Genomic DNA, 17,504 nt, shown 5'->3' with positions numbered 1-17,504 from the left:
TTCTTTCTTTCTTTCTTTCTTTCTTTCTTTAGTTCTTTCTTTAGTTCTTTCTTTAGTTCCTTCTTTCTGTGTTTCTTTTTATATTTCTTTCTTTCCTTCTTTCTATATTTCTTTCTTTCCTTCTTTCTATATTTCTTTATTTCCTTTTTTTCCCTTTCTTTTGTTCTTTCGGTCTTTCGTTCTTTCTTTCTCTTTTTCTGTCTTTCTCTCATTCTTTCTTCATGTATTATTTAAAATCATCCAAGCGCAGGCTGTATGGTGAGGAGCAGCCGGTAGTGGGAGTGGAATACCGTTCTTTTTTCCAGCATCACCGCCATTTCTGATGGAGACGATGTGTGCGTCAAACCTTCAGATGCGTCCTGGCCGTGTGCTCCTTGTTGAATGTAATTGTTGATATCGACGTGAATCAATGAAACGGATGCGATTAACAATATATGTTATTTTTTGGGCGAAGTGGAATACGTTTTTTTGGTATTTATTTGAAGCCTTTGTTTCGAGACATTTTATTTCTAATGTTCCATCCTTGTATTTCTCACGGGCTATGTCGACAATAGCGACTCCATTTTCCAGAGATACGCAGTGCACGGCGGACTATTGTGGATCAAGCAGCAGATCGGAGACTCATACATGGTAAATGAACGTTTTTTTTTAATTATCTTGTCCGGAAGGATGGAAGTCGGTAATATGGCATGACAGGACGTACGTCTAAGCAGCCTATGCAGTGGTTTGAATGTCATAGGATGCTGGTGCGTGCCGTCATTTCGGCTGAGTGGAAACGGATCATGTGGGAAAACAATCGTCGGGCTTCTGTGGTAAATCTCTTCCAGACAGCTGACGGATCCCGGCATATCCGCCCGGGTTGCGCAAAAAGCAGTGCAAATATAATGATTTAAATGAAAGGAGATCCAAACCATCCATTTGGCATTTCTAATCTTACATTGATTGGAATTTGGAATCATACAGTCAACACTGTCGGATTCTAGAGTGTGTGGATGCAATGGCTGTCACAAACATAATATGTTAATAATGTAACACTCAAATGTAATTCATTCGTTCATTCACCCATTCAGTCAACCAGTCTGCCTGTCATTTCAGATCTTTACCAAACGTGATTAGTGGGTCTCTGGGTGAAAGGGGGTTATACTTTCTGTGTATGCAAGGTTTTTTTGGGCGGGGGGGGGGGGGGGGGGGGGGGCGCAGATGTTATGATTAACTAACCTGGATTAATGTGTTGTTTTTAACTATACCATGATTGATCGAGGAAGTCAATCAGAATCAGAATCATCTTTATTGCCAAGTATGTAGAACACACAAGGAATTTGTTTCCGGTAGAACACGCTGCACTAGTATCGTCGTCAAAAAAAAAAAAAAAAAAAAAAAACTGCTAAGTGGCACTATACAGTTCCATTTTGGCTACTGTTGAAAGAGTTCAAAGAGTTAATGGCTTGGGGGAAGAAGCTGTTTAAATGTCTGCTGGATTTGGTGCGCATGGATCGGTAGCGCCTGCCTGAGGGGAGTAGCTGGAAAAGGTGGTGGGCAGGGTGCGGAGGGTCCAGTAGGATTTTCCGCGCCCTAGTTTGGATTCTTGCAGTGTGCAAGTCCTCGAGAGTGGGTAAGGCGGTGCCAATGATTTTTTCCGCCGTCCTAACTGTCCGTTGAAGTCGGATTTTGTCCATTTTTGTGGCGGCCCCGAACCAAACTGTGATGGAAGAACACAGGATGGATTCGATGACAGCCATGTAGAAATGTTGCAGCACCTTCTGTGGTAGGCCATGCTTCTTTAGCAGCCTCAGGAAGTACATTCTCTGTTGGGCCTTTCTCAAGACAGAGTTGGTGTTGACCTCCCACTTCATGTCCTGGGAGACTGTGATTCCCAGGAACTTGAAGGTCTCAACGGTTGACACAAGGCAGTTGGATAGTGTGAGGGGTAGCTGTGGTGATGGATGTTTCCTGAAGTCCACGATCATCTCAACTGTCTTGAGCGTGTTCAGCTCCAGGTTGTGACGGCTGCACCAGAGCTCCAGCTGCTCCACTTGTTGTCAGTACGCAGACACGTCGCCGTCTTTGATGAGACCGATGACCGTGGTGTCGTCTGCGAACTTTATGAATTTGACAGCTGGGTGCGTTGAGGTGTAGTCGTTCGTGTAGAGAGAGAAGAGCAATGGAGAGAGGACGCATCCCTGCGGGGCTCCAGTGCTCGTGGTTCGTGTTGTGGATGATATATTTTCCAGTCTGACCTGTTGTCAATTACAGTAAAGTCTCGTTATATCGATATCGGTTATATCGATAGTACCGCTTATTACGATACTATTTTCATTTCCCTTGCACATTTCTAGTCTTTTTATGTATAATTAGTACCGTTTAGTACGATACCCGGTTATTATGATAATCCGGTTATTACGGTGCTCCTTTTCATCCCCCGCCGGCCATTTTTGTTGTTTGTATCGATATATCCGTCGCGCCATTGGTCAACTTGGTCACGTGTCTTGTTACGTGAGCCGCCATCGGTCGCGCTATTGGTCGACTTGGCCGTGTGACTTTGTCACGTGACACGCCATCGGTCGCGCCATTGGTCAACTTGGTCACGTGTCTTGGTTACGTGTCACGCCATCAGTCGCGCCATTGGTCGACTTGGTCAGGTGACTTGGTTACGTGCCCAGCACCCGTGTAGCAGAGCCATTTTCATTTTCAGACGCTAGCTCGTGTGTAGCAGACGAGATTGAAGTGTTTGTGTTAAAAGGTAAAAATGGGAAGCAGAAGAAGATTGATGACTTTTTTAAATTGTATACATAATACAGTAAGATGGAAGCGTTGCAGTTTCCCTCTTGTGTTATGTACATGCCCACTGTACTGTATATGAATGCAATCGTTTTTTGCAACAATGTTTCTTGTTTTGTCTGCTGAAGCGCGATGATTTTGAAAATTATTAACATTCCATACTGTGTATTAAAGGACAGCCGATGTCACTTTTTATTCAAATGCAAATAAAAATGACTTCACGCCAAGACGTCTTGCATTGCTTGTGAATCCAAACAATGGCTTCAGATTCGAATAATATGCTTTCTTGTTACACATCCAGTTATGAATATGTTTCAAATACACTGTAGTTCTGAAGATTAAAGCATACATGTTTACAATCATTAAAGAATTATATGTGCCATTTTGAGGCAACATTGGGGGAACATCTCTGACCCAAAATAAAGGGAGCTAATGGCCATCTCCGTTTCTTATATGGCGCTTGGCTGCCCTCTTTTGGCGGCTTTTGTTTAATGCAGTTCGGCGCAGGATCGGATATATCGATAGTCCCGGTTATATCGATATTTTTTCGGACTCCCTTGAATATCGATATAACGAGACTTTACTGTATTTGATTTTGCTCTATTAAATATGTAAATGTTCTTTTAATGTTTGAAAGGGGTAAGACTTGTCACCACTTGCTACAGAAGGAGCGTTGAATTGGTTGAAAATACCTCATATTAAATAAAGCACTGTGGTAAAGATCCTAAAAGAAAAATTCCTATATTTGACCTACAAGCCCGAACTGATCCCCCCCCATTTTGAAGACAGGAACAATAAACAAATAAATAAATAAAACATCAGATCTGTAGCCCAAAATGTAAATGGTTTAGAGCAGGGGTCGGGAACCTTTTTGACTAAGAGAGCCATAAAAGTAAAATATTTAGAAATGTTTTTCAGCGAGAGCATACATACAAATGCTCGCGTGCGCGCGCGCACACACACGCGCACGCACGGCCACTTTTCAACAAAATATCAGAATGTATTATTTAAAATAACTTTGTGATAGTACTCACCGTTAACATGGATGGTTTTCCGTTCCTCGTGTTTGGTAAAAATCCAGGAAAACGATTGGAATGAAATTCAATTTGCCGGTCCAGAGGCGAAGTTACTGCTAGTTAGCCTGCACACGGCTCATAAGCTTCCACATTTGCTATCTGCAATCTACTTCTCGCAGAAGTATGTCGATGCTAACATTAACATGGGGTTTGTTAAAATGTCACTGACATTCGACTTTTTCATCGATGGTATTGTTTCATTGCAAATTAGAATCAGAACATTTTCTCTCCTCTCATGCTCCGGCGCATTCAGGCCGAAGTGCACAAGTTGGGCTCATTTAAAGGGCCGTTTACCTGTTTCAACATGACGGCCACTATCATCCAATCAACATGGCGCTTTCGGCCATTCTAGGTCAGTGTCATCCAATCAAAATTGCGCTTTCCGCCAACTGCAGCCCCAACGGGAAATGAACGACGAAAAAAACGACAATATGTATTACAATATGTAATATTTATCGCCGAGCCATATGCAATCATCAAAAGAGCCATATATGGCTCGCGAGCCATAGGTTCCCGACCCCTGGTTTAGAGAATGGGTGGATGGTAATAACGAAGTCTCTTCTTTTATGGCCTCATCTTCTTTTTTGATTTGATTTGTTGATTCCTTATATTGCACTACCTTGATACCGTTTCTGGAGACAAGGGGCCTAGGCGATAGCAGTTCATGCAGCCCCTGGGGCTCTGATCTATATAGCTCACCCCTCAAGAAAAACATCTACTCAATGCTGTCTTCACCCCCCCCCCCCCCACCATCCACTAATCTCCACCACTTCTCACCACTGTTCTCTCCATTAATATCGCCATATTTCCTCTCTTTTTAAATTTCACCCAATTATTTGTGAAGCTATTAGCAACATTAATTCATTCCTTGATCTCCATTAAAGGATAACCGACGCCCCCGGACAAGTTGTGTCCATAATTTGTAAAATCACTTCAATTGACTTCGACTGAGCGTATTTTACAAAGATTCCACCACATATAGCTATATTTTACTTTTTAAGACTCGCGCTGAATATTCACAAAGTCTTGTTTGCTAGTTGGTGGCTATTCCTGCCGTGACATCATGTCAGGAACGCCCCTGACCGAAAAAGCGACACACAATGCATTTTGGGTACTTTGTTTGGTCTGAAAACTTCGTGTTGATCCGTGTTGATGGCGAAATTTGAGGACAAAACACATAAATAACGTGATGGTGAATCGTTGTGTGTTGCACCAAGACTACTATTTGATGCTAGTTGACACAAATTCCCAGCAGACAAATCAGCCCATTTCCAACGGAGCTTGGGCGCCATCTTGTGCAATTTCTGGGCACTACATTGGAGTCCAGACGCCTCAAAATGATACAGAACAACTTTTTTCATCAATTGCAAACATTTATGCTTTCCTCTTCAGAACTATTTCAATCATATTCATAACTGGATGAGTAACAAGAAAGCATCTTCTCGGAATCTGACGGCATTGTTTTGATTCTCGAGCAAGGCAAGACGTCTTGGCGTGACGTCACGAACAAGGGGTCGGGACCTTCTGAAACTCGCAATTTCTGAGGTCATTTTGAAGTAGTTTTGGGACACTTTAAGTCATTTTATTGGTGTTTTACATTTGACTAAAAATATCAGCCTGTGTTTTTTGGGTATTTTAGATGCTATGAAACGTTTTTCTGATGTCAGTTAGGAAACAAAAAAATGGTGTCGTTTGTCCTTTAAGGATGAATAAAAACTGTATTATGGCATGTCAGTTATTGCTTTTAAATCCAGAGGATTGTGTGAGGAAGGGAATCCGACGTAAAAGCTTGGTCAAAACAAACATGTGAATCAAACCTCAAAAGACTGAGGACACTGATTCGCTGTGGCGATCCCTGAAGGGAAAAGACGAAAGGAAAAGAAGAAGTTATTGCTTTCAAATTTCATTTGAAGAAGCCAGTTTTCCGATCCTCCTGGCCCAGGTCAGCATCCTGCAACCCTAGTTTGGATAAGCAGTACAGGCAATTTCTGCACAATGCTCCCACAAACACAAACATCTGCAAATGATGATTACAGAACACAAACTGTTATTAAAATAGAACAGTGCATCATTGTGCATAGAATGACTGAGGGCAGGAGTGTCAGTCATTTTTTGTTGTGGGTCAACAGCCCTCCATTTCCCATGGAGGGCTGTTGTGAAAAAGGCAATGAAGAGGGTTATGGTTATAAGAAATTCTTGCAACATATCTCTTATTAGTAATTATTATATGAGAATTTAAAATTTTGGTACAGATTTTAGCAAGCATCGTGGAAGTTGACATGTTTGACTTAATGGTCACATAAAATGCACATCGTTTTATGTGGCCAGATCTGGAGTTTGGGATTTAAACCAGTGTTTGTAATAACGTCTGCCCGGAGGCCACGGTATAATCCGAAGCACGAAACAGGCTTCTGATTAGCTGCCGGTGCAGAGTATGCATATTGCCAAGCTGAGAAGGAGACCTCCTGGCTGGTGTTTCGTGCTTCGGACTATACCATGATTGAAAAGTGTACTTGAGAGTTTTGAAAGCCGCTTAGAAAGAGGAGTCCATGTGGTTATGAGCAGACAACCCAACGCAAACATTGCATTGTGCACCATGACGACAAACGACCACTGGGGCAAAATCTTCAGCAAGGGATATTTACCATAAATTAAGCAAGGGAGCATTTGTGGTAGGTACTTCCTTAATTTAAAACAATCCTTGATACTTTGCAACAATGTTTTTTTTTGCGATTTATTGTGTTTCAAGTTGTGAAAAATGGGGCAGGCAACTTTTCAGAGTTGTAACCCCCCCTAACCCCCCAAAAAACAAACACACACACACACACACGCAGAGACACACACGTGTGTGTGTGTGTGTGTGTGTGTGTGTGTGTGTGTGTGTGTGTGTGTGTGTGTGTGTGTGTGTGTGTGTGTGTGTGTGCGTGTGGGTTTATGATGTAATAAATGTGCCCTTTTGTACAGTATGTCATAAGGGAATAATGGCCTATGTCATAAAAGTCCTGAACCTATAACATAATAGGGTGGCCACTATATTTTTTAATTGGCCTTAATAATAAAATCGGCATGAATTTTCTTTTAACAGGATAATAATGTCAGAATGAGCAGTTAGCATAATGACATCATCAAGTTATCAACCGTAAGCGATGAGATCTATTAATTTTATTATTTTAAATATTACATTTTAAATGGCAAATACATAACATGATGGGAAATTATTTGACAGAGTATAGGTGTCAAAAGAGTTTGATGGTTCTCTTTATTTGTAAGTGGGTTCTGTTGGGTTCTAATTCGTGTTTCTTATCTGGTTCGGTGTTCAACGAAGTTCTGTGATGAAAATATCAGCGAGGACGATAGATGGTGAACAAAAAAGCTACTTTATTCTTGTGAAACAAAAAGAAGCACATCTCTCGTTGGAGCGAGGAGCCAAGAACACACGAACACAAGAAGAACAAAAGCACAAAGAGAAAGAACCCTCCCGCTCAACCTAGTTTTGAAAAGACACAGCAGCGATCTGTTGTTCAATCAGCTACGGACAAGTATTGGAAGTCACACAGCAGCGACCTGTTGTCCAATCAGCTACGGACAAGTTTGTTGGGAGAACATTTAGACTGAAACTTGATACTTGTTACATTCTGCTTTCACAACGATTCAACTAATACATTTCATACATCCATGTAGACTAAACTAAACATGCAATAACATAATATGTACTAAGCTAAACATGAAATAACATAATATGTTTACTAATCTAAGCATGAAATAACGTAATATGTTTACTAATGTGCATAAGCACTCTATCAGGTTCGTTGTCAGATCTCCCAGGCAGGTGTCACGCAGAGCTTGATCGTGGCGTGGAGTCGAGCAAGTCGTGCTGTGAACTCCGTGCGATGCTGAGCAGGTCTCTGCGAGCTGTGTGTCTGTCCGGGTCTGAGTCCGAGATGAGTCTGATTCTCTCTGTCCCACGACAGCTGCTTTTATACCATTTTCAAGCGTGTGATATGCATCAGGGTGAGACGCACATCAAGGAGATCAAGGAATTGAAAGACATTAAAGCTGCGGTGCGCACCGGTGACGCCACATGTCCACATATTGCCCCCTCCCCCTACCAAACAAACCCACGTCATTTCACTGAAATTGAAGTACAGTAAAGTCTCGTTATATCGATATTCTAGGGAGTCCAAAAAATATCGATATAACCGGGACTATCGATATATCCGACCCTGCGCGCATGTAATTTTCTCCGTGCGTGCATAGAAATAGTATCGTAATAAGCGGGACTATCGATATAACCGATATCGATATAACGAGACTTTACTGTAGTTCCCCACTAACAAGGGTGTCAAACTCATTTTTTGCCGCGGCTACATTTTCCTCGGTTTCCTCTCGGGGTCCGTTATGAATTTGGGGAAGCCATGAAAATGTTTAATCCCCTCCACATATTACATAACACATAACAAATTAATGAATAACTACTTTTCAAACTTGAAGTAAAAAAGAATGACTGTTATTGTGGTTTACATTGGACGATTTGAACATTTGGTTCAGACTTCAGGATACATCTTGGAATTTCACAAATTTGATTTGCTTTGGCGCGCCGAATAATGGAACTGTATAGTGCCACTTGGCAGTTTTTTTGACGACGATACTAGTGCAGCGTGTTCTACCGGAAACAAATTCCTTGTGTGTTCTACATACTTGGCAACTCCCAAGAGTCCCACAGTATGGAGTCCCATACTGTGGGACTCCAGTGATTGTGGTGCGTGTTGATGATGATGTTCTTCCCATTCTCCCTGTTGTCTTCGTCCTGTCAGGAAGCTGACGATCTACAGATGTGGGAAATAGGGGTGTCTTTTTCAAATCGGCAAAAAGACATGTTTAGCGCATCAGCCAGACCCCTATTGTTCACTGCTTCAGGATTGGGGATGGTGACCGATCAGTCGCAAAAATGATGGAAAACACCATACATCTGATACTTTTATAGGTTAAACAAACAAAAATGTGTTAATTATCGAAAATTACATATAATGCCATTTGGTTTCATTACGATTTCAAAATTAAGTAGAGTTCTAGCGATGCAAGGTCAGCTGGTTGATTTTTTTTGTTTAACAACAGATTTGTTGTGCATAATTTTTTTATTACATTAATCCTTTTTTTGTTTATTTTTTTTAAATGGTCTATGCCTTTATTGTTTCTGTCAATAAAAGGACAACCGACACCATTTTTTGTTTCCTAACTGACGTCAGAAAAACGTTTCATCGCATCTAAAATACCCAAAACACACAGGCTGATATTTTTAGTCAAATGCAACACAAATAAAAATGAACTAAGAATTAGTGTCCCAAAACTACTTCAAAATGACGTCACGCCAGGACGTCTTGCCTTGCTCTAGACCGGGGTCGTGAACTTATGGCTCGCGAGCCTTATATGGCTCTTTTGATGATTGCATATGGCTCGCCGATAAAACTAAATACATATTCTCGCCTTTTCGCTGTTCATTTCCTGTTGGGTCTGCAGTTGGCGTAAAGCGCAATTTTTATTGGATAACACTGACATAGGTTGGCGCAAAGCGCAATTTTGATTGGATAATACTGGCCGTCATGTTGAAACAGGTAAACGGCCCTTTAAATGAGTTAAAAAAAAATGACGAGTACACTTCAGCTTGAATGCACCAGAGGATTCGCCTTTGTGGAGAGAAAAGGTTCTGATTCTAATTTGCAATGAAACAATACCATTGATGAAACAGTCGAATGTCAGTGACATTTTAACAAGCCCCATGTAAACGTTAGCATCAATATACTTCTGCAAGAGAAAGCAAGGGTGGAAGCTAATAAGCCGTGCAGGCCAGAGCTAGCATTAACTTCGCCTATGGACCCAGCAAGTTGACGTTCATTCCGATCGTGTGGCTGGATTTTTACCAATCATGAGGAATGGAAAACCATTCATAATAGTGGTGAGTACTATCACAAAGTTATTTTAAATAATACATTCTGACATTTTGTTGAAAAGTGGCCGTGCGTGCGTGTTTGCGTGCGCGTTTGCGTTTGCGTGCGTGTTTGCGTGCGTGTTTTCGTGTGCGTTTGTGTGTAGCTCTCACTTAAAACCATTTCTAAATGTTTTACTTTAATGGCTCTCTTAGTCAAAAAGGTTCCCGACCCCTGCTCTAGAATCAAAACAATGGCTTCAGATTCGGAGAAGATGCTTTCTTGTTACTCATCCAGTTATGAATATGATTCAAATAGTTCTGAAGAGGAAAACATAAATGTTAGCAATGGATTAAAGAAGTCCTCCCGTATCAATTCGAGCCGCCAGGACTCCAATGTAGCGTCCCAAGCTCCGTTGGAAATGGGCTGATTTGTCTGCTGGGAATTTGTGTCAACTAGTATCAAATAGTAGTCTTGGTGCAACACACAACGATTCACCATCACGTTATTTATGTGTTTTCCTTCTAATTCCGCCATCAACACTGAGCAACTGAAGTTTTCAGACCAAACAAAGTACCCAAAATGCATTGTGTGTCGCTTTCTCGGTCAGGGGTCTTCCAGACGTGATGTCACGTCAGGCATCGTCATCAACTCGAAAACAAGACTTCCTGAATATTCAGCGCGCGTCTTAAAATGTAAAATATAGCTATATGCCGTGGAATCTTTGTAAAATACGCTCAGTAGAAGTCATTTGAAGTGATTTTACAAATTATGGACACAACTTGTGTGGAGGCGCCAGTTGTCCTTTAAGTCGTCTTTTTCTAATAGCCTTTTGATGTGTTGGCTTCCTGTTTCGAGTGGTTGAGGGTGAGGAATAAAACTGCCAGTCACATCCTAAACTAGACATTGATTGATTGTCATTATGTTGGGCTTGTTTAGCCAAAATTGATAGGCTACCATTGGGGTTGGGCAGGTTTAGTATGCAGCGGTAAGCATGTGAGAGCTCTCAGCACAGTGAAAGGAAAATTTACATTCCCAAAACGCCTTGACAAAAAGGTAGAGTATTTTTCCTAATTTGCAGAGTGTTTTCTTACCACCAATGTAGCATACATTTAGCCTCCCACATCAAGGCACTCAGTTGCAAGTGCAGCCACAGCTAACCGAAAGCATTAGCAATGTAGCCATCGCAAACCTCTTTGCCAAACTAAACTCAAGGACACCCCACATTTGATGTCCCCTCTGTAGACTCCTGGAAGAGATTGATGTTTATTTTTGCGCTTTTTAGGCGGCCTGGTAGTTGAGTGGTTAGCTCACCGGCTTCACAGTGCAAAGGTCGCCGGTTCGCGTCCTGCTCCGGCCTCCCTGTGTGGAGTTTGCATGTTCTCCTGCGTGGGTTTTCTCCGGGTTCTCCGGGTTCCTCCCACATTCCATAAACATGTATAGCAGGCGGATTGAACACTCCAAATTGTCCCAAGGTGTGAATGTGAGAGTGACTGTTGTACGTGTTTGTGTGCCCTGCGATTGGCTGGCAACCAATTCATGGTGTCCCCCACCTCGTGCCCAAAGCTGGGACAGGCTCCAGCAACCCCCGCGACCCTAATGAATAAGCGGTACAGAAAATGGATGGATGGATGATGAACAATGTTATTTCTGAAGTACTGTACTAACCTCGAGAACTCTGATTGAAGGGTCTGTTTTAGTTATGTCACGTCCCAAACGAAGCAGAGAGACGTTTTGTTTGGGGCGAAGCAAGTAGTTGGATCCCAAAAATAGCAGCCAAAGACAGGTGTACTGAAAAAAAAGTTTGAATCTGGTGCCGTAAAAACGAATCGGCAAAAATCAAACTCAAACCGCTGGTCAAATAAGGACCAGGAATGCAAACTACGCGAGAACACAAAGCACTTGCTCCAAGCCAATGAGTTAAACAAACAAGGGATGACGAAATGAAATCAGACATACCCAATACACTAATGCACAGAAAAAAGAATAATAAGAATTGGACTAATAAACAACAACGGACCGAGAGCTACTAGAACAACTATGACTATAACAAGACCACAAAATACCAAACCTGGGTGCGGCACAAGCTGTGGCAAGGCGTAATAATTCACCGGGAAATAAATGACACAATGACATTCTTTAAATACCCCAGTGAATAATCATGAGATTGGCAGCAGGTGTGATACAAGCTGGTAAGCACAAACCCGCCACCTGCTGCCGAAATCTGGACATAACATTACCCCCCTCCCCTCAATGGACGCCTCCTGGCGGCCTACCCAGCTTCGAAGGGTGAGCGGAGTGGAATGTACACAGAAGGGACGGACCCATGATCCAGGAGGGACGGACCCGTTGCCGATCCTCCGGGCCGTAGCCTTCCCAGTTGACCAAGTACTGAACACCCTTTCCCCCTGCACCGTGAGTCCAAAGAGAGATCTTGGACAGTGTACACAGCATCACCATCCACAATCCGTGGCGGGGGCGCGGGGTGGAAGGAGGGGCCAAGGGACTGGTTGCCACCAGTTTGAGCAGGGAAACGTGAAACACGGGGTGAACCTTCATCGAAGAAGGCATCCGGAGCTTGACGGTGACTGGGCTGATGGTTGAGTCCACCACAAATGGACCCGCAAAATGCGGCCCCAACTTGGCCGACCACCAACTAGACGCAGGTCCCTAGTTGAGAGCCACATCTCCTGCCCAACCTGATCGGTTGGTGCCGAGTGACGACGACGATCTGCTATGTGCTGATTTCTGGTTTCTGTGTGAGACAACGTTGGCCTGGCCTCCCTCCACACGTGATAGGCATGTCTGAGATGGAGCTGAACAGACGGGACCTCCATCTGGCCTTCCTGGGTTGGAAAAGTGGCGGTTGATAGTCATATGCAGCCATGAAATGCGACCGACCTGTGGCTGACGAGACGAGGGTGTTGTGTGCGTACTCCAGCCACGTCAACTGGACGGCCTACAACGAGGGCCGGTGGAGACACACACAATGGAGTGCTGCTTCCAGGTCCTGGTTCATGTGTTCAGTCTGTCCGTTTGACTGTGGGTGGTACCCCGACGACAAGCTTGATGTGGCCCCCAGAACCGCTTCCGGACTCTGGAAATAAATTGGGGGGCCCGGTCAGCCACAATGTCCACCGGGATTCCATGAAGCTGCACGACCTGGTCGACAAGTAGGTTAGCCGTCTCGAGGGCAGACGGCAACTTGGATAGTGGGATGAAGTGAGCCAAAAATCGGTCAGGGTGGCTGTCCTTCCTCAGGAGGGAGGAAGCCATGTGACAGTCAATGGAGATGTGAGACCAAGGTCGGCAGGGGACCGGTAGGGATTGAAACAATCCCGCCGGAGGCTAGTGCAAGACCTTACTGCAAGCGCAGGTCGGGCCGGCCTTGATGAACTCCACAATGTCTCTCCGAAGCTCCGGCCACCAAAACCGCTGAGAGATGAGATGGAATGTCGGGCCACCCCGGGATGACAGGCCACCTTGGAGGTGTGTCCCCATTGCAACACCTCTGAGCGCCAAGTTGGGGAAACAAACAGTTTCCCCATCAGACAGATTTCTGGGACTAGGGTTCCTCCTTGTCCCTCCAGGACCATCTTCTCAATCTCCCACCTCAGCGACCCCAGCATATGCTGTGCGGGAAGAATGCTGCAAATGGCATCTTCCTTCTCCGCAGGGTCATGGATACGGTAAAGCGCATCAGGCTTCCTGTTCTTCGACGCGGGATGATAGGTGAGTGTAAAATTGAAGCGAGTGAGTATCAGTGCCCACCCAGCCTGACGGGAGTTCAGTCTCTAAGCCGAGCGGATGACAGCCAAGTTCTTGTGATTGGTGTACACTGTGAATGGCTCCTTTGTCCGTTCAAGCCAGTGTGGCCGAGGCGACGGAAGAAAAAGGCGCAAGGGTGTAATATTTGATCGATTGGGGAACGCTGAGACAATACAGTCCCCAGTCCTGTATCCGACGCATCCACTTCTACAACCAAAGGACAGTTAGGATGATGTGAAACAGCGCCGTTTGTGAAGACCCCTTTTTACTCGCGGAATGCGATGTCTGCCTCAGGATCCCACTTAAAGGGAACCTTGGTGGAAGTCAATCTGGTTAATGGAAGCACTTTTTGGCTATAGTTGCGAATGAATCGGCAGTAAAAGTTTGCAAACCACAAAAAGCGCAGCAACTGCTTCAGGGTAGTAGGTGTTGCCACTCTACCACCGACTTAACCTTGGCTGTTGCCCGCAGTAGAAGCAGGCCTGGTCAAAGTCAAAGTCAGCTTTATTGTCAAATATGCTAATATGCATGACATACAGCACAGATGAAATTAATGTCCTCTCGGACCAAGCGTGCAAGGCACTTATAATGTGGCGAAAAGACACATACAATTGACAACAGACAATACATGTAATTTCTGAATTTAAAATGAGGTAGTGTTGTATGTAAAGTGAGGTAGTGACGTATGTAAAGTGACAATGTAGTAATGCAAAAACAAACAACAAAAAAAGTGTAAACATAACCCTGTTATCACTGCCTTTGTTGGATCTCAGACGCCTTTCTCGTGAGAAACATTCATTCATTCATCAGAATCAGAATCAGAATCATCTTTATTGCCAAGTATGTAGGACACACAAGGAATTTGTTTCCGGTAGAACACGCTGCACTAGTATCGTCGTAAAAAAAACTGCTAAGTGGCACTATACAGTTCCATTTTGGCTACTGTTGAAGAGTTCAAAGAGTTAATGGCTTGGGGGAAGAAGCTGTTTAAATGTCTGCTGGATTTGGTGCGCATGGATCGGTAGCGCCTGCCTGAGGGGAGTAGCTGGAAAAGGTGGTGGGCAGGGTGCGATGGGTCCAGTAGGATTTTCCGCGCCCTTGTTCGGATTCTTGCAGTGTGCAAGTCCTCGAGAGTGGGTAGGGCGGTGCCAATGATTTTTTCCGCCGTCCTAACTGTCCGTTGAAGTCAGATTTTGTCCATTTTTGTGGCGGCCCCGAACCAAACGGTGATGGAAGAACACAGGATGGATTTGATGACAGCCGTGTTGCAGCACCTCCTGTGGCAGGCCATGCTTCTTTAGCAGCCTCAGGAAGTACATTCATTCATTCATTCATTTTCAACACCCCATGTCTCGGAGAGGATCATGGCGAGTTTATAGAGCCTCCCTGACTTCGGGCAAAAAGCAGACTATACTCTGAACTGGTTGCCAGCCAGTCGCAGGGGATCCAACATAGAGACAAACAACAAGTCACACCCACAGCCAAACCATCACTCCGTGGGAAATCAGATCAGATCAGATCAAAATCATCTTTATTGCCAAGTATGTAGAACACACAAGGAAATGATCACATGCTGCTCACACACAAGTCAGTTGAGTGTATCAAGACACCCTAATTCAGCCATTCGTTCGTTTGTTTGTTCGCTCCTTTGTTCATTCATTCATTCATTCATTCATTCATTCATTCATTCATTCATTCATTCATCCATTCATTCATTCATTGTCTAAATTTCATTGAAACCACCCCCAACCTCTACGATAGAATATATCGCAATCAGTATTTAATAATATAAAGAAATTAACATGATACTCACATGACATGCCGATGCAGATTCAGGAGACGTCCTTTCGTTGGTCCTGTCAATCTTTGTAATTTCCTCCTACCAGTGTCTGAAACTCATGACAAAAAGTTAGCGGACACCCGGGCAGACAACTCTGAAAAGTTGCCTGCCCGGCCATAAAGTTGCCTGCCCCACTTTTCACAACTTGAAACACAATAAGACGACTAATCGCAAAAAAGTCAAGGTCAAAGTCAGCTTTATTGTCAAATATGCTAATATGCATGACATACAGCAAATATTAAATTTATGTCCTCTCTGACCCAGCGTGCAAGGCACTTAAAATGTGGCTAAAAGAGACATACAATTGACAACAGACAATACACGTAATTTCTGAATGTAAAGTGAGGTAGTGACGTATGTAAAGTGAGGTAGTGTCGTATGTAAAGTGACATAATGTAGTAGTGCAAAAACAAACAACAAACATAGGGTTGCGGAAAAAAAAACGAGAAAGAAAAAAATTGAGTACAGGATGATAGTACAGCATGTAGCATGTACTCAGAGTTTGGTGAGTGTGGCAGTGGGTAGGAGTAGGGGGGGCAGGGCTGGTAGGGAGTTGAGTCTCCTGACTGCCTGGTGGCAGAAACTGTCCTTGAGTCTGCTGGTCTTGGCTCGGAGACTTCGCAGTCTCCTACCCGATGGCAGCAGGCTGAAGAGGCTGTGGGAGGGCTGGGTGGGATCGCCAGCGATCCTGATGACTCTGCGGGTGAGGCGGATGTTGTAAATGTCTTGAAGGTGGAGGAGAGAGACACAGATGATCTTCTCAAAAAACATTTTTGCAAAGTATTAAGGATTATTTTATGAAGGATGGACCTACCACAAATGCTCCCTTGCTTTATTTATCGTAAATGATATGCAAATGCACGACCTTATAATGCTTGGGAAAGACGGAAGCATGAAGCATGCTTGTGATTGGCTGCCGTGTCGACTGTGCAAATTGCCAAATCAACTGAAATTCTGAAATTTCCAAACCAAATGAAGATTTCTAAATCAGAATAATTTATTCTCATTTCGAAATCTTCGTTCAAACATTTGCTTAAAGGACAACCGACGTCACTTTTTTGTTTTTTAACTGACACCACAAAAACGTTTTATAGCATCTAAAATACCCAAGACACGCAGTATGATATTTTTGGTCAAATGCAAAACACCAATAAAAATGACTTGGTGTCCAAAATCTGCAAAAAATTGAGCTGCAAATTGGGCATTTTCAGAAAGTCCCGCCCCTAGTTCGTGACGTCACGCAAACAATGGCTTCAGATTCGGAGAATATGCTTTCTTGTTAGACATCCAGTAATGAATATGATTCAAATAGTTCTGAAGAGGAAAGCATACATGTTTGCAATCGATTAAAGAATTATATGTGCCATTTTGAGGCAACATTGGGGGAAAATCTCTCAGCCAAAAAAAGAGGCACAAAATGGCGACATCTAGTGGCCACCTCCGCTTCCACAGGCTGATAAATTCCTTATATGGTGCTTGGACGCCCTATTCTGGCCTTCTGGCGGCTTTTGGGTGCAACACGAGGTCCCCAGACCAAACAACTACAGCAAAATACATTGACGTGATGGAAGGACCGCTACAATGCGTCTTTTTCACGGTCAAGGGGTGGTCCTTTAGTGACGTCACGTACGGACTCGTCACCAACTCAAAAACAAGACTTCCTTTCTGATTCCACCGTATATAGCTATATTTTACGTTTTAAGACTCGCGCTGAATATTCACGAAGTCTTGTTTTCTAGTTTCTAGTTGCTTTCTAGCCCCTGACCGAGAAAGCGACACACAATGCATTTTGGGTACTTTGTTTGGTGTGAAAACTTCGTGTTGATCCGTGTTGATGGCGAAATTAGAAGGACAACACATAAATAACGTGATGGTGAATCGTTGTGTGTTGCACCAAGACTACTACAGTAAAGTCTCGTTATATCGATATCGGATATATCGATAGTCCCGGTTATATCGATACTATTTCTATGCACGCACTGAGAAAATTACATGCAAACAGGGTCGGATATATCGATAGTCCCGGTTATATCGATATTTTTTCGGACTCCCTTGAATATCGATATAACGAGACTTTACTGTATTTGATACTAGTTGACACAAATTCCCAGCAGACAA

At 43.5% G+C, this 17,504-nt stretch overlaps 1 protein-coding gene and 1 long non-coding RNA gene across 6 annotated transcripts in view; one reads left to right on the top strand and one right to left on the bottom strand.

Annotated features, from left to right (window-relative positions):
* Positions 1-332: 332 nt before the first annotated feature.
* The window catches only part of nlgn1 (neuroligin 1), a 93,577-nt gene continuing 76,405 nt past the window's right edge, over positions 333-17,504 (top strand). For all 5 annotated transcript variants that reach the window (XM_089001875.1, XM_089001873.1, XM_089001874.1 and 2 more), the window contains exon 1: positions 333-630. The gene's annotated coding sequence lies outside the window, so the exon portion shown is untranslated. The remainder of the gene's footprint in view (positions 631-17,504) is intronic.
* On the bottom strand, positions 7,185-11,980 carry LOC148895370 (uncharacterized). The gene is made up of 3 exons (XR_016115610.1): positions 11,447-11,980; positions 8,553-8,680; positions 7,185-7,825 (listed from the first exon to the last, which is right to left on the bottom strand). It is a non-coding gene; the product is annotated as an uncharacterized LOC148895370 (long non-coding RNA).

Source organism: Hippocampus bargibanti, linkage group LG07 (genome assembly GCF_051943395.1).
Source record: "Hippocampus bargibanti isolate YZ-2025 linkage group LG07, ASM5194339v1, whole genome shotgun sequence".
NCBI lineage: Eukaryota > Metazoa > Chordata > Actinopteri > Syngnathiformes > Syngnathidae > Hippocampus > Hippocampus bargibanti.
This window is presented reverse-complemented; position numbering and strand designations above follow the sequence as displayed.